This window comes from Hyperolius riggenbachi, chromosome 4, assembly GCF_040937935.1.
Source record: "Hyperolius riggenbachi isolate aHypRig1 chromosome 4, aHypRig1.pri, whole genome shotgun sequence".
Taxonomy (NCBI): Eukaryota; Metazoa; Chordata; class Amphibia; order Anura; family Hyperoliidae; genus Hyperolius; species Hyperolius riggenbachi.
The window spans coordinates 302,966,643-302,980,543 of NC_090649.1; the positions used below are offsets into that span (position 1 = coordinate 302,966,643).

Below are 13,901 nucleotides of genomic sequence, written 5' to 3' on the forward strand. Positions count from 1 at the left end.
TCTCTTAACTGCCAACGCTTAGGAATTTTACAAGACAACTGAAGTGAGAAGGATATGTAGACTACTATATTTATTCCCTTTAGACTAAAATTAGTCCTTGGTAAGAGTACTTGTAAAAGGTACAAACCGGAACAAAGAACATCTATCAGGTCCTAGGCAATGTAACTGTGGGTGCATGTAAGAATGATGTGCAGGTACTCTGCAGGGGAATAAGGAGATTGTAAACAGACAACACCTCTGTGTTCAATGTGCAGTTGTGCACAGCATTCTCAGTGGATTCCCTGCAGCTCTGTGGGGAGTGCATATGTAGAGTATAGTACTACTGTGTAACAAAGTAAACCTGAGACTGATGAAATGAAAGTTTTATACATACCTGGGGCTTCCTCCAGCCGCCTTCAGGATAATCCGTCCCTCGTTGTCCTCCTCCACCACCTGGATCTTCTGCTATGAGTCCAGGTACTTGAGCCAGTCGGGCGTAGTGCGCATGCACACACTCCACCGCCAGGAGCATACTACACCTGTGCAGCACTATTGCGCAGGTGCAGAATGTTCCTGGCTGTGGGAGCGGCATGCGGCCGGACAGCGCTGACTGGCTGAATTACCAGGACTCATAGCAGAAGATCCGGGTGGTGGAGGACAGCGAGGGACTGATTAGCCTGAAGGGGGCTGGAGGAAGCCCCAGGTATGTATAAAACTTTACTTTTCATCCGTCTCAGGTACCCTTTAATTTGTAGTCACTAAACCAAATTTTAACAACATATCAAATTATTTCATTTCATCAGCAAAGGGAGTGCATACATTTGCATAAATCAGCATCAGTGCAGAATTATTTCCATCTCATTGACCATCTCTATTAGTGACACAGCTACACATCAGGCTTTATTCTTACAGCATAGATGTTATTTAGTGTATATATAAGCGATTCCTGTGTACACATCATGTATACAGTCACAATCAGATATGTATATCTGACCTTAAAAATACGGGGACTGCTTTATTGAAGCAGCACAAGTAACTAATTTTGATTGGTTTATTTCATTTTTGTGGACTAAGCACAGCTATTACTGTATATATACATTATTTTTAATGACTATTATCTGAGAAATAGAACATTTTATCATATTTTCGATTTTAATTACAGTTACAAATTCATTAGGAGTCGGAGTCGGAGTCAGTGCATTTTTTCCCGACTCCGACTCCAGGCACCCAAAATTGCCCGACTCCACGTCCACGACTCCGACTCCGACTCCACAGCCCTGGATTTTAGGGCTAAACTTATAAAATGCCGTAACTCATGAACGATACATGTTATAGTTAGGGGGATAACAGATTCATACTTGTCGGAAAATACAGATTAATATGACATCAGACATGGCTAGGGCAGCAGTTCAGGTTCCTGAGAAGATTCATACCTGGGTTGTAGGGGCCCCGGGCCCCTCTCGACTGGTATCAAGAGATTCAGCATGACCGTACGGATCCAATGATACCACTCTCATAACTACCCTATTTACTGTATTCTGTAAATAGGCAAAAAATTATATAATACATTCATTTCTTCCTGGTAAGGCTGCAGCCAGGCTGCCTGGTGTCAAGCTGTGACTAGCTTCCTGGGATCTCCCTGTATGAAAAGGACCTTTTGGTTCCTTTAATTAACATCTGAATGTGAAATCAGCTTGGACAAGCTTTGAGATTACACCTCTGGCTAACAGGTCACAGGCACCAGGTTACATGAAAATAACTCTGCTGCTCTTATAAAGACAGCAGAGACCCTTCAGGCTGGTATCCACAGACATGAGATTCTGATTTGGCAGCGCAGCGGCAATCGAGGCAGGAAACTGATTGCGGGTGCGTTTTCGTTTATCACGGCTGTTCCGTGACATGGCTCTTAGCAAAATGTACTCCCCAAAGAAAGCCTAATTGGTGGCAGAAAAAACAAGATATAGATCAGTTCATTGTGATAAGTAGTGATAAAGTTATAGGCTAATGAATGGGAGGTGAACATTGCTCAAGTGAAAACGACGGAACGAGAATGGGTTAAAAATATTTTTAACAAGAAAAAAACGTAACAATTGTAGGGACATTTTATGAACATTCTCTCTCAGTAAATTTTCAGGGAAATACATTGAAAGCACATCTCTGACCTCTGTATTGTATTGGTGCTCCAGCTTCACTTTCTACTGAGCAGCTGAACACTGTGTCATTGCTGTTAGCCAAGATTCAGTTCAGGAGTTCCAACATCGCCAGCTGTGTGCTGTGCATGCAAGCAGATGGTTTTGGCTTTGTAAACATACAGTACATAAGCTCATTTTTGCTATACACACCTTTTCAATGCATTAGTATTTCATCCTGAATTTTTTTATTCGGGCTTTGAGGCTAGTTTTACATATTTTGCAGTGCAACTGTCCTGCTGCATGGAAGCCTGGGGCAGAACATCTGCACCACACCATTCCCTCCTACATATTACCCTGCAGCAGAGTGTGACCACAGGGTAATATGCATAGCTCTGTCCTTCAAGCAGTGACGTGCCCCTTGCTGGACACGAGGTATGTCACTTTTTTATGCACGCAACACACCGCCGCAACAATCTAAAAAGATTATTGCGGTGTCATAAACCCCAATGCAAGTACCTGGTGCATAATACCACTCGTGCTAATCACCAACTCACTGCAGAGTCTGCGTTGCCTCTGCATAGTTGTGACCACTTCCACCACATTGCGTTGCACCACAGGTAGTGTAGCATGTCTCATTGAGACTAATGCTCACTGCAATGGGGGAGGGGTGGAAGACAATACCATGATGTGATGCAACACAGGAAGTTTGAAAGTAGCCTAAAAAGAATCAGAGTTAAGAGACACATGGAGGCTGCTAACTGTATTTCCTTTTAAACAATACTAGTTGCCTGGCAGTCCTGCTGATCTTTCTGGTCAGTAGTATCTCTGAATCACACACCTGAAACAAGCGTGCAGCTTATCTTGTCAGACTTTTCAGAAACATCTGATTGCATGCATCAGCAGGACAGCCAGTTAATGTGCACTGTTTAAAGTGAACCCGAAGTGAGCGTTATATGGAGGCTGCCATATTTGTTTCCTTTTAAGCAATGACAGTTGCCTGGCTGTCTTGCTGATCCTCTGCCTGTAATACTTTCAGCCATAGACCCTGAACAAGCATGCAGCAGATCAGGTGTTTCTGACAACATTGTCAGAACTGATAAGATTAGGTGCATGCCTTTTTCAAGTGTTATTCAGACACTACTACAGCCAAATACATCAGGAGAGCTGCCAGGCAACTGGTATTGTTTCAAAGGGAATATGGCAGCCTTCATATCACTCTCACCTCGGGTTCACTTTAAACGGTAATAAATAAGTCAGCCTCCATATGTCTCTTACCTCAGGTTCCCTTTTACATCTGGTTCTATGTATTGCAAGGATAATAACAAAAAGTATTACTTCTTGATTATTTTTGGCTGCATGTACATACAAAATATAAATGTCCCTCAATGCTTCCAACAGACACTGAGAAATGGGAGTGCCATTGTTTTGCTGCCAGTCGAAGGATTAGTGCAGGTTTTGAAAGTAAGTACCACAGCCTCTCGCCCTGTGTGCTGTATTACTCCTGTCGCAAAGCAGGAGTATCTGGACAGTCTAATAGCAAATGTACTCCTAATGCTAAGTACAGACTTGTGACTATGGTCGTTCATAACAGCAGCTTAACGATTGTTTTGCCAAAAATCGGGTAAAAAAGTTTACCGAACGATCATTAAATACAATGACAAAAGAGCGATATTGGCAACAGGAAAATATCCGCCAGGACAGATCATATTGAATGACAATCATTGCAAAACAAAAGTGTGTCTCTGCTGATAACTATCGTTACAAGCAGGGCTGTGGAGTCGGTCCAAAAATCCACCGACTCCAACTCCGACTCCTCAGTTTAGGATTCCTCCGACTCCGACTCCTCGACTCCGACTCCTCTAATTTGCATATTAAAATTTTGCTGATTAAAAGTATGTAACGTGAAATTCGTCTCTTAACTGCCAACGCTTAGGAATTTTACAAGACAACTGAAGTGAGAAGGATATGTAGACTACTATATTTATTCCCTTTAGACTAAAATTAGTCATTGGTAAGAGTACTTGTAAAAGGTACAAACCGGAACAAAGAACATCTATCAGGTCCTAGGCAATGTAACTGTGGGTGCATGTAAGAATGATGTGCAGGTACTCTGCAGGGGAATAAGGAGATTGTAAACAGACAACACCTCTGTGTTCAATGTGCAGTTGTGCACAGCATTCTCAGTGGATTCCCTGCAGCTCTGTGGGGAGTGCATATGTAGAGTATAGTACTACTGTGTAACAAAGTAAACCTGAGACTGATGAAATGAAAGTTTTATACATACCTGGGGCTTCCTCCAGCCGCCTTCAGGATAATCCGTCCCTCGTTGTCCTCCTCCACCACCTGGATCTTCTGCTATGAGTCCAGGTACTTGAGCCAGTCGGGCGTAGTGCGCATGCACACACTCCACCGCCAGGAGCATACTACACCTGTGCAGCACTATTGCGCAGGTGCAGAATGTTCCTGGCTGTGGGAGCGGCATGCGGCCGGACAGCGCTGACTGGCTGAATTACCAGGACTCATAGCAGAAGATCCGGGTGGTGGAGGACAGCGAGGGACTGATTAGCCTGAAGGGGGCTGGAGGAAGCCCCAGGTATGTATAAAACTTTACTTTTCATCCGTCTCAGGTACCCTTTAATTTGTAGTCACTAAACCAAATTTTAACAACATATCAAATTATTTCATTTCATCAGCAAAGGGAGTGCATACATTTGCATAAATCAGCATCAGTGCAGAATTATTTCCATCTCATTGACCATCTCTATTAGTGACACAGCTACACATCAGGCTTTATTCTTACAGCATAGATGTTATTTAGTGTATATATAAGCGATTCCTGTGTACACATCATGTATACAGTCACAATCAGATATGTATATCTGACCTTAAAAATACGGGGACTGCTTTATTGAAGCAGCACAAGTAACTAATTTTGATTGGTTTATTTCATTTTTGTGGACTAAGCACAGCTATTACTGTATATATACATTATTTTTAATGACTATTATCTGAGAAATAGAACATTTTATCATATTTTCGATTTTAATTACAGTTACAAATTCATTAGGAGTCGGAGTCGGAGTCAGTGCATTTTTTCCCGACTCCGACTCCAGGCACCCAAAATTGCCCGACTCCACGACTCCGACTCCACAGCCCTGGTTACAAGTTCGTGTAAGCATGTGTCCTTTGATTGCAAATGTTTACTATTTGAACTATAGTTTGTATTAAACTTAACTATGATCTATTGTCATCTATTGTAACCCCATGTAACATTAATTTGCATAAGCATACTTCTAATTTTATTGTTCCTTTTCTTGTCTTTTTCCATCATTGCATTCCAAGCGTTCCTCCCTCGTTCATCGGCCTTTTATTATTTCTTTAGAACGATCATTACCACAAGTCTGTACTTAGCATAAGAGAGTAGAGTTGCTAAGGGCTCTTTCACACTAGAGCCCTTTTTCAGCGTTTCAACGCAAAGTCTATAGACTTTCATTTTACCTTTCACACCCGACGCTGCGTTTTGATGCGATGTGGTATGATGTACCCGGGAGCATTTTATCGTCGGGAATTGGCGTTTTCCCGTCGGGTTAATTAATTACTACCGCCGCTACTCAGCATCGCACCACAGATTCCTGACGACACGCCGCAGCCTATTAAACGCATGCAGGAAACGGCTCCTGCACGCTTTGTCTAATGTGAAAGAACACTAAGTATAGACCACCAGTGAGACGTTTTCTTTCTGAACTATGCATATTTTGTTGCATGCTGCTTGGGCCAGACCAAATGAGCATCCAGCAAGTGTATGTAGTTGACTCAATTCCATGCTATTTGCAACAAAACATGCATCATCTTGGAAAATTAGCATTTCATTGATCAGTTTTTCAAGTTTTGATAGCAGTAAATGACCAAAGGACTTGTACTGCACCAGTCTGTTGTTTATTTTAGCACATTGTGGTGTCTAGTGGTGAGTGAGAAGTGTGTAAAGAGACTCATCTCCCATAATGCAGAACTCTCTGTTATCAAGAGATAGATATATGCTTTTGGGAAGTACAGACGATTTTTCCAAACATCACACTGTCTCTTCAGTCTCAGAATAAAATCACTGTTTACAGTCTCAGACAGCTAGCAGCATTATTTTGTTTGATTGCCTATATACAATAATTATCTGCAAGTGTATTTATAATACTAACACATGTCAATAAAAAAGCTCTAAGGGGGAGGGTTACAAGTTTTAAAAGGTTAAAAAGGAGATGCAAGAAATGAACTGATCTTCTCTGAAAGAGTAACAGTCAGAGAGTATAGTGGAACTGACTTTATTGGCACAAAAACACTTTAGTATTTGTATTATATTTGGTGGATCTCTTGTTCACCTCCTCAGGCACAGTGGTGAATGGCTGACCGTGATAAGCATGACAGCCTCTGTGTGAGATCACACAGGACTTAGTATCAGCTTCAGCTAAACACATATTGGGCCAGATCCAGTTCACTTTTTCTCCTAAGTTTTCTCCTAGGTGATATTTTCACAACTTATGAATGAAATGTATTTTAAAGCGTACCTGAGACATGTATGATGGGGGTATTTCTGCATACTCGGTGCTTCCCCCAGCCCCATGAAGTGTGTGGGCTCAGTTGCCATCCTCTCCATTGTCTTGTTATCCTCCCTGGTTATCTGGCCAGTAATGCGCTTCTATGCGCAGAAGCGCATGACTGGCCAGATAACCAGGGAGGATAACAAGATAGCACATCCCCACTGCCCCCAATCAGACCAGGGAGTTCTGTGCCCCCACATTACTGATGCGCAGGTGCAGAACGATCCCGGCTGCGGCAGTGTGACGGGGGTGCGCACATGACCTACAAATGTGCAGAAGCTCACTCGGCCCGATGACCAAGGAGAATTACAAGACAACGGAGTGGTCAGAGAGGATGGCAAGGGAGCCCACGCACCTCATTGGGCTGGAGGAAGCCCCAGGTAAGTATACATACCCACATTATACACATCTCAGGTTTCCTTTAAGCCACCAACAAGCAAGTAAATACAAATAATAATTTTGACAGTAATTTTTCTCCTACTTTTTGGTATTTTTTAAATTGCAGAGTGCTGAAAAGTTATTTTAAACAGAAGATGAAAAATGATCTCCTAGGAGAAAACTTAAGAGAGAAAGTGAATTGGACTGGGCCAGTTATGTTATATGTACTGTATATTTTTACATACAATATATTTTAATACCTGTCCCCGTGCTTTTGTCAAAATAACAATGGAGGTTGGGAGTACTTATGGAAAGATGGCCCAAATGAACAAAAATAATTTGTCAATTTTTAATCTATCTTATCTGTGCCTGTGTGTCTGTTTATCTATCTTTCTGGCTTATTTATCAATCTATCCATCAATCTAATTTCATCATCGAATTTATGTCCATTTGGCTGTATGTGACTCTGTCCACTTTTCAAAACTTTTAACCCCAGTCAACCAGTGACTGAGTGTACCTAGTTTGGAGTCTCTGCTTTTAAAACTGTGAGAATACAGCTTTTGAAATTCTCTCATTGAATTCAATAGGGAAAATCTGATTGGTTGTTTATGGCTCCACCCACTTTTTCAGTCCCCAAAATGTGACAGAATTTTTCAGGTTGACCCCATGACCAAATGACCAAAGTTTGGCAAGTTTACCTTCAGAGCTGTTGGAGTGGCCAAAGTTTAACATTTTCCAGAAAAAGTCTATGGAAAAAAATGTGGTTTTAGGGGGCCACCCCAAGGGCACAGTGGGTTGGATCTCTCAACAAAGCAAAAGCCATGGGCCAAAGAGATGTGCAAAATTTCACAGCTGTACTCCTAAAACTGAGGGAGCAGTAGTGTATAGAAAATAGCTAAAATTTAATCAGCTCTTGATAGCTTCCTCCCAATTTTGGGTAACCTCCAAAATTCCCATTTTTATTTGTGCTGACACCAACAATATGTATTCCGAGTTTGGTGGGTGTAGCCTCAAAACTCTATGAGTGGCAGCAATTAAAAAATGTTCTCTGTGGAAGTCAATGTCGAAAAAGGGGTCTTCAGTAGTCCGCCACAGGGGCGCGGAGGGTGGGATCACTCATTAAAGCACAAGCAACTTACTTCACTATAGGTTGAAGAAGTGTGGTTAGTTTGGTGCTTGTACCGATAAAACCGTCAGAGGAGTGGTGTTTAGGTAAATGGGGGGCTGAGAAGAATAATAAGCTGGTGGAAGAATAATAAGAAGCTGAATTTATCGAAGAACAATATGTTGGCCTTTCAAGCCATCATAATTAATACATTCTCTCCCAGTACATTAAGTTCAGACCAAAAGCACAAAGCCTATAAAGATTACAAAATAATAGTGATACAGTAAACAGCAACATATGGCAGTTTTGTATTGCCAGAGATGAGGCTCCTTCCTCAATTAGTCTTTTTTGTTGATACTCCTTGGGCCTATTTTGAAGACTATTATGGCAACAAGGCATCCGACTGAACCAAAGCAAATAATTAAACAGCTTAATACTCAAGTTAAAAAATGATTACATTCATTGACACATGTTTATCATAGGTAGCACTTGTTTTTGCATGTTCCAAGTTATAGCACATTTAATTTGTTATTTTTGTATCTATCCACTTCACATTTAGAGGTTTGTTGTGGGTTTTTTTGCCATATAGATGGACTTGAATCAATTAAGGAAGACATTCTCTATTTTATTTTAGACACACTGGGCATTGCTCATTTTACACCTTATCAATAAAATGCATTTAAAGCCACCAGCATGCAAGAAAATACTCAAAAGTAATTTCAGTGTAGTTTTCAATTACTTTTCATAACTTTTTCAATTGCAAAGTGTTGAAAAGTAACTTTCACCCCCTTGGTGGTATGATTACTGCCATAATTTACTTCTCAAAAAGCAGTACAATTTGTTTTATTATTATTTTGCAAATTTAAAAAAAAATATTGTGTACCTTTTTTAATTAATTTGTCGCTTTTTTAATTTATTTTATTCATTATGACTTTTATTTAATTGATATTGCACTTTTTAATTCATGTTGCACATTTATTTTTCCATATTGCACATATTTTTTCTTCATTCATATTGCACTCTGTTTTTCTTTTTTTTTTTTCCTGTATGCATGAGGCACACACACACTATAATCATTTTACTTTTTAAATTTCTGCTGATTGCGCACCGATGGCATAACATCAGGGACATTGTGATCGGACAGGGAGAAGACAGGAGAGGACATCAAAGTTGGGAGGCACAAGAGGAAAGGACGCTGCAGGCTGGGAGGTGAACAGTGTTTTTCTGCCCACGCCTAGCTCAGGATTACTGCCAGGAGGGATAAAGAGACGATGACAAAGTATCTCTTAAAACCTCCCTAGCGGTATTGACAGATATAGCCGTCCATAAAAACATGCTGTGAATAGAGATGGGCCGAACGGTTCCACGCGAACTTCGGTGGTTCGCGTTCGCGTCCCGCTGGCGAACCTTTGCGGAAGTTCGGTTCGCCCCATAATGCACCTTGAGGGTCAACTTTGACCCTCTACATCACAGTCAGCAGGCCCAGTGTAGCCAATTAGGCTACACTAGCCCCTGGAGCCCCACCCCCCCTTATATAAGGCAGGCAGCGGCGGCCATTACGGTCACTCGTGTGCTGCCTGCGTTAGTGAGAGTAGGGCGAGCTGCTGCAGACTGTCTCTCAGGGAAAGATTAGTTAGGCTTAACTTGTTCCTGGCTGGCTGCATACCTGTTCTGTGAACCCACCACTGCATACCTGTACTGTGAACCCACCACTGCATACCTGTTCAGTGAACCTGCCACTGCATACCTGTTCTGTGAACCCATCACTGCATACCTGTTCAGTGAACCTGCCACTGCATACCTGTGCTGTGAACCCACCACTGCATACCTGTTCTGTGAACCCATCATTGCATACCTGTTCAGTGAACCTGCCACTGCATACCTGTGCTGTGAACCCATCACTGCATACCTGTTCAGTGAACCTGCCACTGCATACCTGTGCTGTGAACCCACCACTGCATACCTGTTCTGTGAACCCGCCACTGTATACCTGTTCTGTTCAGTGAACCCGCCACTGTATACCTGTTCAGTGAACCCGCCACTGCATAGCTGTTGTGTTCAGTGAACCCGCCACTGTATACCTGTACTGTTCAGTGAACCCGCCACTGCATACCTGTTCAGTGAACCCGCCACTGCATACCTGTTGTGTTCAGTGAACCCGCCACTGTATACCTGTACTGTTCAGTGAACCCGCCACTGCATACCTGTTCAGTGAACCCGCCACTGCATACCTGTTGTGTTCAGTGAACCCGCCACTGTATACCTGTTCTGTTCAGTGAACCCGCCACTGTATACCTGTTCAGTGAACCCGCCACTGCATACCTGTTGTGTTCAGTGAACCCGCCACTGTATACCTGTACTGTTCAGTGAACCCGCCACTGCATACCTGTTCAGTGAACCCGCCACTGCATACCTGTTGTGTTCAGTGAACCTGCCACTGCATACCTGTTCTGTGAACCCGCCACTGTATACCTGTTCTGTTCAGTGAACCCGCCACTGTATACCTGTTCAGTGAACCCGCCACTGCATACCTGTTGTGTTCAGTGAACCCGCCACTGTATACCTGTACTGTTCAGTGAACCCGCCACTGCATACCTGTTCAGTGAACCCGCCACTGCATATCTGTTGTGTTCAGTGAACCCGCCACTGTATACCTGTTCAGTGAACCCGCCACTGTATACCTGTACTGTTCAGTGAACCCGCCACTGCATACCTGTTGTGTTCAGTGAACCCGCCACTGTATACCTGTACTGTTCAGTGAACCCGCCACTGCATACCTGTTCAGTGAACCCGCCACTGCATACCTGTTGTGTTCAGTGAACCCGCCACTGTATACCTGTTCTGTTCAGTGAACCCGCCACTGTATACCTGTTCAGTGAACCCGCCACTGCATACCTGTTGTGTTCAGTGAACCCGCCACTGCATACCTGTTGTGTTCAGTGAACCCGCCACTGTATACCTGTTCAGTGAACCCGCCACTGCATACCTGTTGTGTTCAGTGAACCCGCCACTGTATACCTGTACTGTTCAGTGAACCCGCCACTGCATACCTGTTCAGTGAACCCGCCACTGCATATCTGTTGTGTTCAGTGAACCCGCCACTGTATACCTGTTCAGTGAACCCGCCACTGTATACCTGTACTGTTCAGTGAACCCGCCACTGCATACCTGTTGTGTTCAGTGAACCCGCCACTGTATACCTGTACTGTTCAGTGAACCCGCCACTGCATACCTGTTCAGTGAACCCGCCACTGTATACCTGTTCTGTTCAGTGAACCCGCCACTGTATACCTGTTCAGTGAACCCGCCACTGCATACCTGTTGTGTTCAGTGAACCCGCCACTGCATACCTGTTGTGTTCAGTGAACCCGCCACTGTATACCTGTTCAGTGAACCCGCCACTGCATACCTGTTGTGTTCAGTGAACCCGCCACTGCATACCTGTTGTGTTCAGTGAACCCACCGCATCAGTGCGCATACCTGTGCAGTTAAGTGAACCCACCTACCTACGTGAGTGCACGCAGTGTGATATACCACTCCGTGCATACCCGATATGGACAAAACAGGTAGAGGAAGAGGTAGTGCCAGAGCCAGAGGAAGGCCACCCGGCAGGTCTGCGCGAGGTCGTGTAAATGTAATTTCGTGTGGACCTGGCCCACAGTACAGTGCTCGGAAGAAGGCACGTCCCATCACCTCCCAAGATTGTCAGGACGTGGTTGAGTATTTAGCGACACAGAACACCTCATCTTGCTCAGCCACCAGCGCTACTACTAGCACCACTTCCGCTGCATTTGACACTTCACAAGAATTATTTAGTGTTGAAATCACTGATGCACAGCCATTGTTGTTACAGCCAGATGAATTTTCACCAGCTCATATATTTGAGTTACCCGGCAACACTATGGATGTAACGTGTAAGGAGGATGAAGGACCTACTGATGGTGCATGTTTGGATTTGCAAGCGAAGGCAAGCGAAGCTGGGCAGGATGATTACGATGATGACGATGATAGGGATCCTCTGTATGTTCCCAATAGAGGAGATGAAGAGGGGGACAGTTCAGAGGGGGAGTCAGAGAGTAGTAGGAGGAGAGAAGTTGCTGAAAGAAGCTGGGGCAGCTCTTCGTCAGAAACAGCTGGTGGCAGTGTCCGGCACCATGTATCGCCACCTATGTACAGCCAGCCAACTTGCCCTTCAGCATCAGCTGCTGAGGTCCCCATAGTGCCCACATCCCAGGGTGGCTCAGCGGTGTGGAAATTTTTTAATGTGTGTGCCTCAGATCGGACCAAAGCCATCTGTTCGCTCTGCCAACAAAAATTGAGCCGTGGAAAGGCCAACACTCACGTAGGGACAAGTGCCTTACGAAGGCACCTGGAGAAAAGGCACAAACAGCAATGGGATGGCCACCTGAGCAAAAGCAGCAGCAGCACACAAAAGAAAAGTCACCCTCCTTCTCCTCTTCGTCCTTCAGGTGCATCATCTGCTTCTGCCGCTTTCTCCCTTGCACCTTCACAGGCACCCTCCTCCACTCCGCCTCTGCCCTTGAGTGGTTCCTGCTCCTCTGCCCACAGCAGCAGTCAGGTGTCCGTGAAGGAAATGTTTGAGCGGAAGAAGCCAATTTCGGCCAGTCACCCCCTTGCCCGGCGTCTGACAGCTGGCGTGGCGGAACTGTTAGCTTGGCAGCTGTTACCATACCAGCTGGTGGACTCTGAGGCCTTCCGTAAATTTGTGGCCATCGGAACACCGCAGTGGAAGATGCCAGGCCGCACTTATTTTTCGAGAAAGGCCATACCCCAACTGCACCGTGAAGTTGAGAGGCAAGTGGTGTCATCTCTTGCGAAGAGCGTTGGGTCAAGGGTACACCTGACCACGGATGCCTGGTCTGCCAAGCACGGGCAGTGCCGCTACATTACGTACACAGCCCATTGGGTGAACCTGGTGGTGAACGATGGCAAGCAGGGCGCAGCGGACCAAATTGTGACACCTCCGCGGCTTGCAGGCAGGCCTCCTGCCACCTCCTCTCCTCCTGCTACATGCTCTTCGCTGTCCTCCTCCTCCTTGGCTGAGTGGCAGTTCTCCTCTCCAGCTACAGAGCCCCAGCTCCGCAGGGCCTATGCTGCATGCCAGGTACGACGCTGTCACGCCATCTTAGACATGTCTTGTCTCAAAGCAGAGAGTCACACTGGAGCAGCTCTCCTGGCTGCTCTTAAGAAACAGGTGGATGAGTGGCTGACCCCGCACCACCTGGAGATAGGCAACGTGGTGTGCGACAACGGCAGCAATCTGCTTGCCGCTTTGCATATGGGGAAGCTGACACACCCTGCATGGCACATGTCATGAATCTAGTTGTTCAAAGATTTGTGGCAAAGTACCCTGGCTTAGGGGATGTCCTGAAGCAGGCCAGGAAGTTCTGTGGGCATTTGAGGCGGTCTTACACAGCCATGGCACGATTTGCAGAAATTCAGCGGAAAAACAACATGCCGGTGAGACGCCTCATTTGCGATAGCCCGACTCGCTGGAATTCGACCCTGCTCATCTTCTCCCGCCTGCTAGAACAAAAGAAAGCCGTCACCCACTACCTCTACAACTACAGTAGAATGAAACAGTCTGAGAAGATGGGGATGTTCTGGCCCGACAACTGGACACTGATGAAAAATGCATGCAGGCTCATGCGGCCGTTTGAGGAGGTGACCAACCTGGTGAGCCGCAGTGAGGGCACC

The 13,901-nt window shown here is 44.9% G+C and overlaps 1 protein-coding gene across 6 annotated transcripts in view; it reads right to left on the reverse strand.

Annotated features, from left to right (window-relative positions):
- The window catches only part of LOC137503900 (trace amine-associated receptor 1-like), a 176,518-nt gene that overhangs the window by 69,340 nt on the left and 93,277 nt on the right, over window positions 1-13,901 (reverse strand). The window contains exon 5 of one of the 6 annotated variants that reach the window (XM_068231579.1): window positions 2,142-2,251. The exons of the other annotated variants lie outside the window; for them this stretch is intronic. The gene's annotated coding sequence lies outside the window, so the exon portion shown is untranslated. The remainder of the gene's footprint in view (window positions 1-2,141; window positions 2,252-13,901) is intronic. 6 annotated transcript variants of the gene reach the window in all.